The sequence below is a fragment of the Branchiostoma lanceolatum genome, chromosome 11 (genome assembly GCF_035083965.1).
Source record: "Branchiostoma lanceolatum isolate klBraLanc5 chromosome 11, klBraLanc5.hap2, whole genome shotgun sequence".
Lineage (NCBI taxonomy): Eukaryota > Metazoa > Chordata > Leptocardii > Amphioxiformes > Branchiostomatidae > Branchiostoma > Branchiostoma lanceolatum.
In genome coordinates this window covers 17,523,850-17,543,544 of record NC_089732.1, presented here as the reverse complement: position 1 = coordinate 17,543,544, position 19,695 = coordinate 17,523,850, and the positions used below count along the sequence as shown (strand labels likewise).

The window sequence follows — 19,695 nt, the reverse complement described above, 5'->3', positions numbered from 1 at the left end:
TTACGTCCCCATCCAAAATCATGAATGCAATCCCTTACAACATGTTCGACACTGGGCTGACCCTATAATCGAACTCCGACCGTCAGACCCTCGAAATTTGATCCATATGGCCAGGCACCAAACACTGTCCTTGTTGCTCTTACAGTTATTACAGATGCAGTCATCAACTTCAGCTTTCAGTGCTGGACTGTAATGTGCTCTAAGTACATGCAGCTTAGTGTGGAGATGGCCCTCTTAACCTCACTACTAATGGACATTTGAGAGAGAGAGGACTTCATTTCACATTCAGTCTTGCTTATAGCTCTTATCGGCACAACTGCTTGAACATCAGCCAAAAAAAGTTCACTTCTTCTCGGAGTGATGGATCAACTTACAGTTCAATCTGTTTTACAATGATCAAACTCGTTATGCTCTTGCTCCAGACTTTTATGATTTAACAGTCTGCTGTACTTATATAAAACAACTGTATGTTTCATGGATTTGAAAGCAACTGCGAGAAATTATCAGCTACTTTTAGTGGGCAAATTGGGAATTGAAATGGCTGAACTTTTCATGAAATCCATAATATTATTTACAAACTGTTATTCCACATTCCTGGTGTAACGTTGGTTCACGTAAAATCAGGAGAGTTAATTGAAACCAATTTGACAATAAACCATCCTTTTTTTCTGTTATTCTGTCAATATCATGGATTACCTTTGCACTTATGCTAACGTTACATATGTTATATTTTCTGTCTCGTCATGCTGATACCATAATATTGTAATTTGAAACTACACTTCCGCCGCACGCAGAATGACGGTGCTCCCAACCAGGTGCTAATATTTTTCCGGGGGAGAAGATTCGTCATTAATATCTTGCCCCAATTAGCTTTTATACATTGTACAGCAGCTATTGTTCCCATCTTGACTTGAAGAGAGTTCTAAAGGCCCCCTCTCATTGGGCTGCGGTACTGTGGTACTGTGGCGGTAGCGTGCGGTAGCGTGGAAATGGCTACCGCCGCAGTGCCGTGCACAGACCTTGGCGTACCGTCCTAGTGACGTCCCAGTGCCATACCAGTGCCGGTCCACACCGCCGGCGCGCTGGTTGAAATAGCGATTTTTTTCAAAATTTGAAAAAAAACGCAAGTGGCAAAGTGCCGCGCGCTCGCCGGGAGCTTGCCGGGAGCTCACCGCGCGCGCTATTGTGTAGAAGTGATATGTCAGTTTCAAGGTTAAACGTATATTTTATAACATGTTGCCTTTTTTGCACCAAGTGTCATAAGTGAAAAGCCATTTATCCCTTGAAATCAATTTTTGACGCACTTTTATGATTGTACATTGTATTTTGATTCATCGACAGCACTACGATGTCTGATTAATTGAAATTACTACCATGAATCTACAGTCGGCCCATCTCCCTAGCTATTGATCTGTTTAAGAGTTTGCAATTGGTTGAACCCATTTTACTGCATTGTAGTGAGGTTGAGGATTGTAGCTGTAGATGTTCTGATCTTTTCATTGGGATATTGCTTAATCCCACTGAAAATCAGATCCCTGCAGTGTACATTTATTCCAGTACGGAAGTTGATAGACTGCAAGTAAGTCGCTTAGTAGGAAATCAGACCCCTCGTCTACCTGTACTCGCCCTGCTCTTGTGTCTTTCAAGAAATACAGTGATAAATTGAACTTGATATACTAGTCAGACACTGTATCCCAAATTTACTCAATGTTTCGCCGTAAGGGGTGAATTAGGAGAATTCCAATTGATCGTTTTAACTACTGACAGGGTTATTGATAAATGCCAGGATTATTAATAAAACACACGACACTATAAATGTGTTTAGCAGGTTGCGGATGTGACATTTGACTTATAAAACAGCGAACAACCATGTAGTGTAATTCTCCCACGACGCCCTCAGACTGTTTCCATAAGGGACAAAGAGTTTTTGACCTCGTCGTCTTTGCATGCAAGGTTATCGAAGCTTTTCAGACAGTGTTCTGAATATGTTAGTCTGTCAAGTTTGCATTTCTGGCGGTATTATCTAGCACATAGACCTAAATACCCTGTTTCTAAAAATCCTGAGTTTATATTACCCCGCGAGTTTATGTGAACCAATGTTACATTATCCTACAATAAATGTTTAGTTGTGGTGATACACATCACAAAAAAGACTATGTAAAAGAGGCATTCTATGACCCACATTTTCTGATATCATTTTTCAATTTATGGCTTATTTTCCAGCTTGTTGGTACAATTTGCAGTATGATGGCATAGCTTTTATTTTTGGAAACGGACGAAAGTTGATACAGGTGGATGTCATCTACATGTATATAATCCAGTCAGCCTTAGTTACTGTCACTGTGTCTCATTAATGCACAATGATCTCAGGGTCCAGTATTTTCAGTATCATCCACACAAGGACAAGTTACTTGAAGTTCATATAGCGTTAATGCAGCTTCAAGGTTTACACGATTGGCGAGGGACCTTGCCTGAAGCATCTTTCACTGTGACAGCTCTTCATACATGTAGCACACGGGGGCCCATTCTAAAATAGTGAGTGTGGGACTAAGGGGAAATTTTACATATTTTTACTTTTGACTTTGCTTTTTTAACCATAGCTTGAGTCAATAAGACTAATAGTCAAACTTGTTTATAGCAAAACGGCAAAAGTGGTCACTATAGACAGTCACAGGTGGTCATTAATGCTATAGTTGGCCTTTATTCAATGAGTCAAGTGACATCAATTGGGCCAAAGAATAAACCATCATCTCTTTCTCTTACATGCCAATATTATAAATTACCTTTGTCACTCATGCTAAATAAATTATGTATGGTTATATGCTCAGTTATCTGAATACAGAAATATCTCATGCTGCGGTGTCACAGAAGCACGAGCCACTTCGACTTCATGACCTGCCAGCCTACCTCCCTACCATGTGGAGCAGACTATGGAACATTAAGATTGGCAAAGCCATTGGCCCTGACGGCATCTCACCACGAATCATAAGGGAATTTGCCTGTGAATTGTCTCAGGCCTTATGTGACATCATGAACGCCTCCCCATGTCAAGGTGAAGTACCGGACTTGTTCAAAGACGCAGATGTTGTTCCCATACCAAAGGAGATGCCACCGCGACTAGACAAGTTAAGACCTATCTCTCTGACTCCCATTTTTGCAAAAGTCTGCGAAAGACTCGTCCGAGACTGGTGCCTGTGGAATATTCTCCCTAACTTGGACCGTCGACAGTTCGGATCTCTCCATGGCTGCTCTACAGCACATTACCTGGCACGTCTCATACACAACATTCTTGAAGCAGCGGACAAACCAGGCTACGTGACAACGTTTGTTCTCACTGACTTTTCCCGTGCATTTGACTATGTCCATCATCAGACCGCCATTTGCAAGTTCATTGACCTCGGTGTCCACCCGTCCCTAATGTCCCTTGGGTGAGCAGTTTCCTCTCAGGGCGGCGCCAGCGTGTGAGGTATCAGGGCACAGTTTCGGACTGGCAAACTCTGACGTGCGGTGTGCCTCAAGGCACAAAGTTAGGTCCACTCGTTTTCTTGGCCCTGGTCAATGATGCCCTTCCTAGCAACAAAACATCCTCTGACAGTTTTAAGTATGTAGATGACATATCTGGCGTTCCGCAGGGGTCCATTCATTGTGTATATCAATGATTTGCCTAACTGCATACGGTCATGTAAAGTAGCCATGTATGCAGACGATACCATTTTATACTTCGCACACAATAGAATACAAACAATACAGGAAACAATCCAGAAAGACTCTACCTCAGTGGTTTATCGCCAGTAAGCTCTCTTTAAACCCTTCCAAGTGTAAATCTATGCTGTTTGCCTCACAAAGATCCAGAGCCTCTGACCAGCACTTACAACTTACTCTAGCTAATACAGACTTGGAACAAGTCGACACGTTTAAGTATCTAGGAGTTGTCATTGATAATGCCCTATTATGGAATGACCACTTTCTACTTGTCTCCAAGAAATTAGCTCGGACAATTGGAATTATGAAATGCCTTAGTCCATACTTGAACAGGCAAGCTATGCTGGTAATCTATAATACATTGTTTCTCCCCCACATCCAATTGTGCAGCAGTGTTTGGGACCAGGGAGGTAAGGGGTGCTTAGATAAACTCCAGAAGTTGCAGAACAGAGCAGGCAGGGTAGTGTTAGGGTGCGACCGCCACACTCCCAGCGCAACCGTTCTGAATTTACTAGGCTGGACCACTGCATGTAGAGAGGCTCCACAAAAGAGCGTCTTAAAGTACAAAGCACTAAATGATATATCACCACCACACATATCCCAACTATTCACAACTTCTGCCCATACCAATACACACAACACCCGTTTCAGCACACAGGGGGGGCTTCAACTACCAAAAGCACGCCTACAGTATAAGAAGAGATCGTTTTCTTTCTCTGGCGCGGTTCTGTGGAACTCACTGCCACTGCAAGTAAGGGATGCAACATCTATTGGTGCTTTTAAAACTGTATACACAAGAGAACTCCATAGTGTTTAAATTTCGGTTATCTCTTATGTAAATATATTTTTGGTTCACTTATCTATTAATATGATTTCACATTATGTCAACATTAATATGCAAATTCAACCTGATTTTATTTCATTCCATTATATTTTGTTACTAGCACATGACGACAATGTATTTATTTTGGTAATATTATGTTTTGTTTAATATGTTATCTAAATTACTTTGGTTTCATATCAATTTGTACTTCACATTATGTTTTTGCTATTTGTTATTTTATGTAAAAAACTTTGTTTGGGGATTTCCCCCCAGGGTTCATTGAAAAACGCCAGCTGGCGATATGACTCCCCTGGTAAAATAAAATAAACAAACAAACAAACAAACAAACTCTGAATCACGACATGTGTCCGCAACACCGAGGATCCAGGAAGACATCAATGGCCTGACTCGTTGGACTGACACCAACTACATGTCCCTGAATCCATCAAAGTGCAAAGCCATCATGGTTTTTTGCTTCGAAAGAATTAACTCGCCCCCACCGCCAGTAATTACAATTGGACCCTCCTAACTTGAAGTGGTTCAGGCAGCACACATCCTGGGTGATATTCTCCAGCACAACCTGAAATGGACTGATCATGTTACCATGATCATTGGGAAAGGGAGCAAGAGACTTTATGTACTAAGAATCCTGAAGAACCACGGGCTGGACACTGGTGATCTTATACTCATCTACATTGGTTTCGTGCAGCCTGTTCTTGAGTATGCGTGCGTGATGTCAATGTAGATAGAATACGACTGTTACCACACGGCTCTGGACATCACTGGCCTTACTAGACTAGATGCCAGACATGACAAACTGTGCCTAAAGTTTGCTTGATCTCTCACAAGCAGTGACAAATATCGTGTTTGGCTGCCATCACGATGGGTGGATGTCCACAATAGAACACTCAGAAACAGTACGAATCTGACACAGTTTAAGTGCCGGACACAACGTATGCTGAACAGTGTGCTACTCTATTGTGTTCGTCTGTTAAATGACAGTAAATGTTAATGTTTTTTCTTTTATATTGAATAAACCATTTCTCTCTCTCTCTCTCTCTCTCTCTCTCTCTCTCTCTCTCTCTCTCTCATATTGCAAATTTGAAAACACCGTCCGTTGAATCAGAAATGGCTGCATTCTTAGAGGGGATAACCTTTAACCATCCTGAGAAAGCTTGTCATAATCATCTTACTGCTAATGACCTTTATGTTGTTCCTTTATTGGATTGAAGACTGTGCTCAAAGTATAAATATCTGATTCTCCAGGTAAAAAATAATCAGACAAAATGACCGTTAATTATAAATGCCTCAGGTTTGACTGTAACGTAACCTCTTACACAACAATTCTTCCTTTTTTTCACAAATTTACAGAACAAGAATTATTTCACAGTACATTACCAAAAATATGATACATGCAAATTGACACATTTGCCAACAAATAATTCACAGTACACAAAAACTAAAGAATTCTCATATCAAAGCTCTGCAATAATTATTTCTCCCCAAATGATTTCTTAGTCACACACAGTGGTGATGACTGCATGAACATTCTCTTGTTACCTCTGACATTTACCAAGTGTGTGATCGGTGTGCTTGCAACAGCGCATTCTAAGACTCCGTGTGAATGTGAAATCATAAACCAGTGCCAAGCATCAGATAAAGCATTCTGTCAGCTCACACAAAACTGTCTGGTTCCAATATCATCAAAGCACAGAACTGCTTTTATCGATATAGAAGATCTGCAGGCAGATTTTTATGGAAAATTTCACAGAACTGAGATAGACTGATTGCTCATTAAATAATCTTTCCCACGATGCCTACAATGTGAAAAAGCAACTAAGATAATCCCATATGATAGAAATAGCCACAGTTGTCAGCACAGCAGTCAGAATATTGCATCAGTGATGTACTGGTTTGTTTGTTCACACCCTTGAAGTACCTAACGGCACATAAGGCAGAACACGAACAAAGGAACGAAAAGTTAAAGCAACAAGTTAATCTTCAGTCAAAGATTATATCATACGGGTGAAACTGGTCCAATCTCTGTCCTGACGGGACTAACAACTCTGTGTTAATTGTTGATTGTGTCCACATCCATTAAATTGAGTTTATCGATTTTTGTCAAGTTCTAATCAAACTCTGTACTGATGGGTGGCTCAGACAATATAAATGAGTTAGATGCGACACTTTGGAGGATCAATTCACATGAAGGATGGGTGTGACTGTCCTTTTCCTGAATGGATCAACTTGAAGATAACATCTCTTTCACCAGCTGTAATTGATAGATGAGCAGGGATGTCAATTTGATAAATGAATAACTACAACAGAAGTACAGTGTAAGGTTGTAATGTCTTCTACAACTATGTCATACAAACAAGTGGATACAATTTCCTACATACAAGTATATCAATAGGGAGGTCAGGCAAAATACTTATAGTAAGAAATGTTGTTCTTTCCAGGAAAAAAAGTGAAAGTGATCTCAAGCTAGTTTAGCTCACTGAAGAGCTTATTATAAGTCTTCTACTTAAGTTGTGACAGAGAAGACAGATGCCATGTACAATATTTACAACTGGACTTCGCAGTCACTGCTATGCAGAATAATGCACTCTATGGAATATGCTACTAACAGTAATTAAATTCGCCATTTTTAGAAACGGTGTATTTTAGGGATATGTGCTAGATGCAAAATCAGTTATAACGTCAGCAATGCAAACCGGATAGACTAAGTTAAACGTATTTAGAACACTGGCTGAAAAGCTTCGATAACCATGCATTAGAAGTTGGCTACGTCAAAAAACTCTCCGTCTCTTATTGACAGAGTATGGTTGTTCGCTGGTTTATAAGACAAATGTCACATCCGCTTCTTGCTAAACACAATTATTTACAAGACAACTTATTACAATCTCTTTTGCTAACCTGCAACTGGATTCTAAGTGTGATCAATCATCAAAAATCCTCTTTGTTGCTACAACCTACGGCACATGTATTTTCCCGCCGCCATATTATTACCCAGAATCCTGTTGTCAAGCAGACGACAAAGGTTTGTGAGGAACACTTTTTGGTCTAAATGTTGCTTGTGATAGTGGACTGAGGACGATATTTTCCTCAAAGTTTGCTCCTAACACAACAAGGAACACATGGACATAGTAGTATTACCATTGCTACGGCATCCAGCTAACTTGCCATGAATAATGTACACTTTGCTATGACGGTGGATGTCGACTTTGAGTGAAGTTCTACCGACTCAACAAAAGCAGCGTTCGAAATACCCGTCTGCAATCTGCAAATTGCAGAAAGATTTTCAAGATTGCAGAAGAAAAATTAAACAACCTGCAATTTTGCAGAATAAAAAAATCAGGCTCAGGACTCAATGGTTCTAAATTTAGCCAATGAGGTTATAATATAGATTTAGCTAGCTGGCTAGCGGCGCTGCAGATAAACTGAAACCAGCGCCGAGCGAGCCTGACGGCGTTTCGGTGCCTGCCGACTACCTCTGAGGTTCGAGTTTTTCCGGGGATTTCCGACACTTTCCGTGATGACTTCGGTGACGAATCATAGGAGAAAATGTCAAATTCGTGCATTTCTGTCCTTAGTTCGCTAATCTCCGCGGCCACGATCACGGGATCGTCAAAAGTCGGGAAAACAATTCCCGGAAACGTGTTGCAGCAAGCATGCGATTTCTTCAGAGTCCGAACTCGGTTCATGGACGTGACGAAAGCAGTAACGAAATTGTGGCTACTACATTAGTCCGTGGTCCTTCAAGCCCAGATGGCAGCGATAAAGTTGAGAACTACTCGAATAGATCTAGAGCACCGCCTTGTGAGCAAGGAGAAGGCGGAACATAATTTTTCTCCTGTGCCGAGACAGTGGGAGGGGGGCGCCCACGTGAAAAACAATAAGATTGCCGGGCCGTCTAGAGTCTGCCCGACTGTCCGAAGTCGGAGTCCGATGTTTAAAACCGATAGCGATTTTTCAGATTTGTAAAATAAATTACTCAGAGGCCAAGGTTTGCGTGAAGTTTTATTATTTTTAATTTTTTTTTGATTTTTAAAAATCTCTTCATATTTTTCCGTGAGCCATGGCTGTGATTTTTGTCACAGGTCACGCGATCTCATTTTGCATCAACACGTATTCCTCGCAATCAGGCAGGTTCTTGGTTTTCAAAAAAATTCAATAAACAAGTAGTTTATTTGATTGATGTTGAATAAATACGCTTTTGCTGTTGCAATTTTTGCTATTCATTTGAATATTTTACCAAGGTTATATAACGGGGGGCGCCCGTACATCGCACGCGCCCTAACATCGCACGGATTTTTTACTGATCTTATTTTGCATAAGTACGCGGTGTTTGTGTCCAATGACTAAGCTGATAAGGAAGGTAAATAACCCAAGTTCATGCACATAATTGTCATTTACATTCAAAACATATGTGTACATATTCATTTCTTGTTTTGTCGAAAAGTAGTATTTTGACAATAATGATGGTAGCGCTATGTAGAGGGTCACTGCGTAGCTAGACGGCCCGGCACCTAAATATACGACCTGTGCCAAGCAGATACATAAGTCACACAGCTATCATATACATAAGAAAAATAACTTCATAAAACACTAAAAATTTGGGTCTTTAAGTGTTTGTTGAGAAGAAAACCGACCAAAGAAAAACAACGTAAACATTGCTGTCGTCTGACGACGTTGTTTTCCCGCCATTTTTGGGGGCCGCGATAGTGGCGGGACGATTCAACGCACAGTTTTGTTACGCTCTAACATGTGATTGGTACCGTCTATGAAAAGGAAACTGAATACAGAGATGGCGAATATATTTCCCAATAAGTAGACGGAGTATTGTTGATGTAAGCGGTGTCGTTTTTTCGTAATGATTTCGTAAGTCGGGCCGCATTCAATATGTACGTCGGGCCGCGTAGTAGCCTATTTCCCGTGGAAACATGAGCTTGGATGCGCTAGATATAGCCCTTCTCACATGACGTGAGAAGTGCACACAGTCAAAATTTTCCGGTCAAAAGAAAGCTAGAATATAGCAGACTTCAAGCCTTATTTACATTTCCCAAACTTTATCACCAACTTCCGAAGAGAGCAAAATTACCAAAGCGTAGTAAGTTAGGCGTACTATCTGGCGTAGCACTAAATCAGAAGGTACATTCGTGAAAACGTCTCACAGCGTCTTCCGCATGTAACGCGGAGCATAAAGGGCCCATGAACAGCATAAATACATTTCTTGTCCAAGTATGGTCTTCAGATGAATGTGTTCAAAATTCATTCATTAAAACATGACCATTCTCTGGCAACCAGCAATGGAGCGCCGTGAGTTCCAGCGCGTAAAAAAACGTCCGATGGTTGGGCACCCCCCGTTAGACCTTGATTTTACACACACATGTATGTTATTCCTGTTTCAAATTTTGCTTATAAAAATTTAAGATAGAGTGAGAGAGTTTTATGTTCTTATAACAAGAATGCATTTCTCTTCTCAAGACATAGAACTGCTTTCTTATTTTCAAAATTTAGGTTCTTTAACACTAAGAATATTTTCCTCACTTCAAGACCAAACATGTTTATTGCTGAGAAATGTTTTCTTACATCAAGATTTATCTTCTTACATCAAGAGTCCTTTTCTCGCTTCAAGAGCAAAAATTGTTATCGCCTAGAAAATGCTTTCTTACTTCTAGGGCTGATCTTCTCATACAAAGAATATTTTTTGCACCTCAAGAACATATTTCTTGCTGCCTAGAAAATGCTTTCTTACTTCTAAGATTAATCTTCTTACACCAAGAATACTTTTATCACATCAAGAGCAGAATTCTTGCTACTGAGAAATGCATTCTTACATGTACTTCTAAGATTGATCTTCTTACACAAAGAATATTTTTCTTTCATCAACAGCGGAATTCTTGCTGCCAAGAAATGCTTGCTTACTTCTAAGATTAATCTTCTTACACCAGGAATACTTTTCTTATATCAAGAGCACTATTCTTACTGCCAAGAAATTTTTTCTTACTTCTAAGATTAATCTTCTTACACCAAGAATACTTTTTTTTACATCAAGAGCACAATTCTTGCTGCCAAGAAATGTTTGCTTACTTCTAAGATTAATCTTCTTACAACAAGAATACTTTTCTTACTTCAAGAGCACTATTCTTGCTGCCTAGAAATGTTTTCTTACTCCTATGAGAACAAAGATTACAAACTGCTAATATCTAATTAACATGATTTATTACATATGATATATTTCTTATATAATCCTTTATCGTCTTGGAAGGTGGTATAGAGCAGCCTCATCTGACTTGGCAGTGTTGACAGATGATCACCTTCAACTATGGAAACCAAACCCATTTCTGTTGACATTGGCATTCCCATTGGCATTCAAATGATCTTCCAACATCTGGGGAAAAGAATGAAGACTATGTCATTAATTTTTACTTTCTGAGTTGAGCTAGCTAACTAACTTCCAGCTTAGATGTGAAAGTTCCAATTGAAATGATTTCTTCACAAAACAAATCATATATTTTATCATTCTTTAACCTATCATTATTATATGTTTTCCAGAAACAATACGTTTAAAATAGACCACCCCTCAGCAGTGGAATGTAATCTTCCAATGTGTGCGGAATGGCTTTTTGGTGAAAATCTAGCAATTCGTGGGCCAAAAAGATGTTTTGAGTTGGACACAAAGAGGCTATACTTATCATTATGTCTAATGCTTAATGCTTTTGATGGCAAAAGTACCGAGGTCACTGGTTCCTTTGTAATCACTCGGTGTCCAGCACCGAATGTGCCTTCATTGCTAGACTTCCAGTGACGCAGTTTTGTCATTTCTGGGCATCCAGCAATGAGGCGACTTCGTTACTGGAAAACTTCAAATTATCACTGGAAACCGAGAGATGAGAGTACCTGCAGGGGCTGGAAAACCATTGATGACAAATATTCACCTGAGCTAGTCTAGTGACGATAGATTCTGCACCGTAAACCAAGCCAGCTTCCGATGTGCAATTTACGAAAAAAGGCCAGAATGCAAATTCAAGTGACAGTCGATCACATTAATAATATCTATATCAAATAAAATCTTACGTTCTAGCGTTCGGAAGACGGTATCAAGAGGCAAGGTAAAACCTCACTCTTTTGAAATGATATGTGTTTTACTTGATAGATTTCTCAGCAAGATATTCAGTGGGTTGTTTATTCGAGCAGTGTCCCGTTGCGTATCTTGTTACATGGATATCTAACCTCCGTGCCGTCTTACTGTAGTACGGTATCGACTCAAAAGATCGTCTATTACTTAGACACTGGAACATTCCAGTGATAATAGGATGTGATTACTGGAAGCCCACTAACGAAATAATGTAATCACTCGGCTTCCAGCACTGAAGATTCACTTGTCACTGGTAAATCTAGCGCGGAACCCGTGACCTCGGGACCTTTGTTCCTGGTATTCTAGTGATAATGACCTCCGTACTCAGTAACCAGTAATGAATGACTTTTGAACCAGCCTACTTGTCTGGCACCCGAGGTTCATTTCTGGAAACCGAGCACCGAGGCAAGATTCAATGCTGGAATTCCAGCACTGAGGGGGCTTCATTACTGGAATAAAGCCGTTCGTCACTGGATTTCTAGTGACGAACTTTCTTCCGTGCTGGACGTCCAGTGACACGCCACTTTGTTCACGCGTTTGTTACTCGCGCACAGTGAGGAATCCGTGACCTCGGTACCTTTGCCTTTTGATGAATAAACCATCCAGGGGCCCTTTAACTTCCTTTTTGTTTCATAATGATAAATAAAGCTGAACTGATTTTCAAACAGTCGGGTGGGGAGGGGGGCAATACTGCACTGTATAATTACTGTTTCTATACTGCTATCCAGTGTTTCCGTGCAAAATTTGGCTTCTGCTGCAGGCTCAGACACTCCCCCTTCCCAGATTATAATTTTTTCGTACATGGTACTTGATCCAAAACAGACTAAAGAACGGAACTTTTCATACCTCAAAAACAGACTTGGCCCTAGGAGCTTCAGTTGTGGCAGCTGTCTTGTCGACCTCCATGTGGATGAAACACCCGAACTGCTTGGTTGCCTGCCCCACCTGCAGGCCGGAGTAAACTTCAATGCCTCTCCCGATCTTCTCGTCATTGCAGAAGAAATGCACTGTAGCTGATCTTGACAAGACTTGCTTAAAATTGTACGGCCAAAACTCACTCGCCGCTACAAGTCGCTCGTACAGTTGCACTAACGTCAGCTCTCCCTGACCGACATTGAGAGCGTACCAATCAACAACAACGTTGCCGCCCTTTTTCACTTTTATGCTCACATATTTAGCGACCGAACCCACATGCTCTGTGAAATTCGACGCCATCTTGCTTACTAGTACTAGTATTTTGACCGTGGTGCGCATGTACACAACTGTTTTACGGCACATGTGTTTATTTATTTCGCGTGACGAGTTTTACGTTAATCTTGCAATTTGCGGCACTGTCGTAACTCTTTGGTCATACATGTAGTTACAGGAAGCGGAATTTCTTGGGTTTTTTCTGAGAACAGACCAAAATCAATGCACGCGCGGACGTCATCCATAGAAATTACTTGGTGCAGCCCTACCAGAAAAAGAAGATAGGGAAGAGAAAAATTCTTGTATTTTCTTATACATGGCAAGAAATTAATTCTTCATACAAGAAAAACAACAACTTTTAACTTGAATTTCTAGAAAATCCTTTATAGAACTTATGTCTTCATCTAAGAAAAATAAGAAAACGTTACTTGTTGTGAGAATTTACAAGAAAAGAATCTTGCAATGGATCTCTTGTGCTTTTCTTATTTATTCTTATCATTTTCGTGAAATTTCTTCATTCAAGAAAATTTGTCCACAAATAAGTAAAAACAAGAAAACTAGAAAAATCAAGAAAAACATTTTTGGTAGTGGGATGCAGCATGTAGTAGTGTACAACTTTGCTACGGCTAACATAATTCTTGCAAGCACGCCAGATCACCCCTACTCTTCTCCATAAGTGTGTTGGGTTCTTGTACATGCAGAGGTTTGACGCTTGATGCTAATGCCTAAGCTACCTCCTACACGTGGCAGCCGGCTTCACATTTCCGCATCTGACAGGACAATGCGACTCTTTTCCAGTCGCTGAGGACGCTAACCCAGGCCGTTGGCTCAACAAAATTTCAGATGTGGCAAAGTAGCAGAATGTACATTGCCAATATTGCTTAAGGAAAAATAAAGAATTAGACCCTAGCACTGTGGCTTTCCCACTTTATATAACAGACTGCTTCATACCATTACCAACAAGATCCACTGCTTTTTGTCTCTCTTCTTGTTCTCTCCTTTTTTCTTGTGAACTGCTACACACTTCCCATAGCTAACTAGAGTTCGGCGATCCCATACCTTCGCCGAATGGTGTTAACTTGTATGAAAGATGTGTTTGAAAGGTGTGTTATGGATTGCATACTTAATATATGATGATATTCACCTTCATTTAACTTCTGAATGCAAGTATCAAATTACTGTTATTTATAACTTTGGAATCATGGCATGTTCTTATCAATTACACACACTAGAAAGGCAACATTTTCGAGAAAATGCAGGATATCCCCTCCCATTTCCTACACCTGAAATATGTCATCCTTAGCATTAACTATAAGGGAATTATGAAGTTTCTGCATGAATTGTGGAAAGGAGGTCCGCATTAGCATAAGTTATGTCCAGGTGTATTCACCTTTCCTAGAGGTACCTACGTCTCAAATATTGCATCCATAGGATTTACCGTAAAGGAAATACACGTTTTTGCATAAATTATGCAATGATGTTGTCATTAGCATAATTTATGTCCAGGTGTATTCAAAAGGTACCTACGTCTTAGATATGACATCCAAAGTATTTACCAGAAGGGAAATATAATTTTCTGCATGAATTATGAAAATGAAGTCATCATTAGCATAGTCTATGTCGAGGTATATTCACCTTTCCTAAAGGCGCCTACATCTCAAATATGGCATCCATAGCATGTACCGTAAGGGAAATACAAGTTTCTGCAAAAATTATGCAAATGAGGTCCTCATAATTTATGTCCAGGCATATTCACCTTTCCTAAAGGTACCTACATCTCAAATATTAATCCGTAACTTTTACGGTAAGGGAAATACAAGTTTCAGCATAGATTATGTAAATGAGGTCCTCATAAGCATAATTTATAGCCAGGTGTATTAACCTTTCTTAAAGGTACCTACATCTCAAATATAACATTAGAACCATGTACAAGGTACATATAACTTTCTGCAATACCATTGGTAGAGCTACAACCCCGCAACTACTTGGATTTTGGCAGAAGACGGAGAAAAAGAACAGGCAAGCAAACTGGGCTCAAGTGACGTCCCATGAGGAACGCTCCCGGGGGAAAGTAGGTCACCCACCCGCCCGCAGGCCTGTCAGTGCAATTTAACCTGAATATACAGACATAATAGCAAATTGAAAGGGAATTTCAACTTTTTCTTATTGATCATGGAAAGAATGACCTGATTTGCATCTCATTATGTTAATCATCACTAATCGTTTCTACCTGCCCAAAACAATTAAGATCCACCAAAACCTGCTTTAGTTATCCTCCTCCAAAATTTAGATAATAAAATGCCCCCTGTAGTACCGTAGGAACACCCCCAGAAGACCCATCTTCCAACTTGACCTTCCTTTCCCCAACCCCCAACAACCTACTAAATTTCATCACGATCCAGTAAATCTCTCTCGAGTTATGTCGCCAACAAACTAATTGTCAAACACAAAACTTCCACTACAGCGCCAAAGGAACATCGCAGAAAACCCATCTTCGAACTTGACCTTCCTCTCCCCAACAGAAACGTACCTACTAAAAATCACCAACATCCGACCTTGTCTTTGAGAGTTATACCGGCGACACCATCATTCCACAAATCCAGACCAAACGCATACCCTTCTGCCTCACGGCGAAGGCAATAAAATGTTACGGATGGTGAGTAGACCATTACCCACAAAGTCCATAATTTCTGCAAGATAATACAGCCTCTTTAGAATTCACTAAATCATTTACAAATTTAGAATACGGATTGAATGTTATCACAGCCAAGGTACAGCATGACATAGTTATTACATAAAATATCTCGTACCATCAGTCTAAGTATAAATGTATCCCATTAACTTGGGATTTGCACATAATTGCAGGCTTTATGTATACTGGAATTTTACATAACCTACAACAATCTCTGGTCAAATGCTTATCACTTCATTCCCATATCTAACTGTAAAACTGCAACCCTGATTGATTATTCTATGACTAATTGCTTCATAACTTCCCAATCATCTTGTGAGAAACTGATGAAACTACAGGTTGGAAGAGTTTCATTCTAGGCTTGGTTTTCCCCAACAAGCTAATCTTCATTCCGCGGGCATCCCTGCTGAAAACTTGGAGACGATTGGCGTCATTTTGCTCAAGGGCATGTCCAATATATGATATTGCTGCAACAGCTTGCCAACTCGTTTGGGCAGAATATTCGTCTCAGAATGGAGGGGTGAATAGTTTTATTTCTGCCGCCAAGTTATACATGCCTGATCCTTTCTTATTAATTCAAGCTCATAAATGTTCAAGCATCAAAGTAACAGAACCAGGTTTCTAACCATTAATGCTTTGAAATAACGATTATGCAACTTTTTTTCATCACCAGTGACCCTAATACTGTGAATGGTTAGCTTCCCCTGCGGGATAGCTCATTGCTTGATCGATAATGCCTCTTCGATTTGAACCCTTTTATGTGACACTGTATCTCGACTGATCTATAAAGATAGACAACAAATCAATAATCTCATCTTCTCCAGAATGCAAAAACCCTGTGACAAATGGGAACTCCGCTGCATTCATGCCCCTGTGATGACCGTATATTGCCCGTTCTGCTATCAGCAGAAAATTAATTAGCTAGTCAAGAAGATCTTAGTGACCTATATTAAGCTGGAACAGGAAAGAGATATGTTACTGCTCCCTTGGTATACATAGAGAATACTACACAGTGTATTCAGTATCACCCAAGGCACCAGCCTGACCACGGGTCGGAGCACCCAATGCCAAAGAAAACACACATTTCAATTCAAAATGTACCAGAAGCTTGGTGTCCTAGAATAAGAGTTGAAAAACATCAATTATTCCAAAGTCCAAATTTGCAATTTGAATTTTCGACAGCGGTGTAGGCGAAGCACATTGAAATTATTCTGAGGAAGCCTGTAGGATGCAACTAGAAGCCTGTGGGATACCATAAAATACAGACTGGTCCATAAAACTTGTATCGAATATTATCACGGCCCAGGTAACGTTACATGTATGACATAAATATGCATACATGCTGGTCTAGCAGAGTCATCAAAGGTTATCACAAGAAAATGTGGTTACATTTTATGTTATAGTAGATCTAACTGTAGCACAAAAATGGTAGAAATGTGCCAGTCCACAATGGGATTTTGTGCATGACATGTCAGCTACTTCGGGTTATACATGTACATGTATAAGGGTTTGAACACAGGCCCTCTGTCCAACTATAATGATAATGTACTTATACAATAGGTTGCTTTAAATAAATAAGAAACAAAAGATGTGAGTTTTCCAATTGCCTCTTACTACACAACTATCAGCACCACGGAAAGGTCTCAAGTGGCAAGTCTCTCTAATATTGTAGTTGATGTGCTATACATGTACATTATAATTACCAGAATACAAAATTTTATACCAACTTACATCAACCTTCTGAATACATGTAATTTGCTTTCAGCAAATAAAAATGCTCTTTTATGCCCATGGTATTTGATACTTCATAGCATATTCATATTGCTTCCTCGGATCACATAGTTTTCTTGGAATGTGTCAATATTCTGGACACTGAACAGGATTACTTTGTGAGAGGAGTGAATAAAGCCATTTACATCAAGAAGCACTGACCCTCTCTCAACAGTGACGGGGGGCGGTATCAACTTCCAATTGCTAACGTTACGCGTGCGACAAGTCACCTGTCCAGAGCGATTGCGTCAGAGAGCCTTAGTTGGAATTTCTTGGAAAACAATTTAACCTTTTTTCATACAAATCAGCCAATGTAGCATCCATAAAATGTACACTGGGTCAGTGCACAGTATACATAGTTCATGTTCTGATTAATAGTAAACATTTTACCTCCTACTCCCAATCCTTGATCATTAAAGGCATCTCATAGGGTCCAATTAGACAGTCGTACATGTATTTGTGTTTGGTACTGCTGGGTAATAAGTTAAATCACCATTAAAATGCATAATTCAATAGAGGGATCTTGATTAGAGCAATCTTCGATTTTTGTTTTCCCACGGGTATCAGACATCTAATTACCAACTCAGAAAGGACTGAAAAATCTGATTTTTGATTGAATGGTTCTCAAACGGTCTTGCCTTATTGTTATCGGGTGTTTACAGGAGCTGACCAATAATATAATGCGATACAGGTAGCCATAGGGCAAAAAACTATCTAAAGTCTGCATATGGATCCGAAAATAATTTCATCAGGTTGGTAGAAAATAGGATATGGGAGATTCTTTGTACACAACCAGGTATTGATCTCACCTGCTAACGTTTCGGTGTCTATCAGACACCTTCTTCAGAGCTTCTGACTGGAGTACTGCTTCTCACCGCTATAAGTAGCCGATGTAGGTGGCGCTTTTGCGGTGAGAACACTGTCCCAAATATGGCTAAGTTTGTATCCCCCCTCGTCTCGGTTCATCACCGGTGTTGTCTTCCTTATCCAGACCCCCTCCTTAATCTAGCCAAGGCCAAGGTCATCGACAGAGAGGATAACAGACGCACCCGGTGGATTAAGGAGGCGGTCTGGATAAGGAAGACAACACCAGTGATGAACCGAGACGAGGGGGGATACAAACTTAGCCATATTTGGGACAGTGTTCTCACCGCAAAAGCGCCACCTACATCGGCTACTTATAGCGGTGAGAAGCAGTACTCCAGTCAGAAGCTCTGAAGAAGGTGTCTGATAGACACCGAAACATTAGCAGGTGAGATCAATACCTGGTTGTGTACAAAGAATCTCCCATATTCTGCATATGGATGTTTGGCTTTTATTTTTCATTCCTTATTTTTCATTCCTTTAACTAATTCTGTAGAAATTACCATTCTGTAGAATAGTGATAATACTTTGTTATTCTTTGAGATCTGTTTACAGCCAGTTCCCCATCTGACTGTAGACACCAGATGGAGCTAGTCAAAGGTCAAACATCCCCAAACTGAATGTAAACAAACCTCAGATAAAAACCTATAGCAATTTACTTACCGGTATATCTAACGTTGGTTAACATAAAATCACCATTTTTCCGATAATGGTTGATTGAAATCAATCTGGCAGAACAATAAACCATCCTTTTTTCTGTTATTCTGTCAGTATCATGGATTACCTTTGCACTAATGCTATATATGTTAGATTTTCTCTCTAGTCGTGCTGACAACATAATATTTCAACTTGAAACTATCGTCCGCCGCATGCAGAATGACGGTGCTCTTGGACAGGTGTGAACATTATTCCGGGAGAGAAGATTCGTCATTAATATATGCCGCTACTTAGCTTTTATACAGCAGCTGTTGTGCCCATCTTGACTTGAAGAGAGTGCCAAGGTCTTATAAACGTGACCAAAGAAAAATAAATACATGACAAAACGGTCGAACCACACACATCAGGCCTTCGGTAACATTCCGTTTGTTGAGTCGGTAGAACGTCACTCAAAGTCGACATCCACCGTCATGGCAACGTGTACATTATTCATGGAAAGTTAGCTGGACGCCGTAGCAATGGTAATACTACTATGTCCATGTGTTCCTTGTTGTGTTAGGAGCAAACTTTGAGGAAAATACACACGCAACATTTAGACGAAAAAGTGTTCCTCACAAACCTTTGTCGTCTGCTTGACAACAGGATTCTGGGTAATAATATGGCGGCGGGAAAATACACGTGCCGTAGGTTGTAGCAACAAAGAGGATTTTTGACGATTCATCACACTTAGAATCCAGTTGCAGGTTAGCAAAAGAGATTGTAATAAGTTGTCTTGTAAATAATTGTGTTAAGTAGGAAGCGGATGTGACATTTGTCTTATAAACCAGCGAACAACCGTGTAGTGTGATTCTCCCACGA

General features: G+C 40.1%; 1 protein-coding gene and 1 long non-coding RNA gene across 13 annotated transcripts in view; both read right to left on the bottom strand.

The window, feature by feature from the left end:
* LOC136445028 (3',5'-cyclic-AMP phosphodiesterase 4C-like) overlaps nt 1–19,695 on the bottom strand; it is a 366,783-nt gene that overhangs the window by 150,766 nt on the left and 196,322 nt on the right. The window lies entirely within an intron of this gene.
* LOC136445034 (uncharacterized) lies at nt 10,736–18,315 on the bottom strand. The gene is made up of 2 exons (XR_010757375.1): nt 12,513–18,315; nt 10,736–10,919 (listed from the first exon to the last, which is right to left on the bottom strand). It is a non-coding gene; the product is annotated as an uncharacterized lncRNA (long non-coding RNA).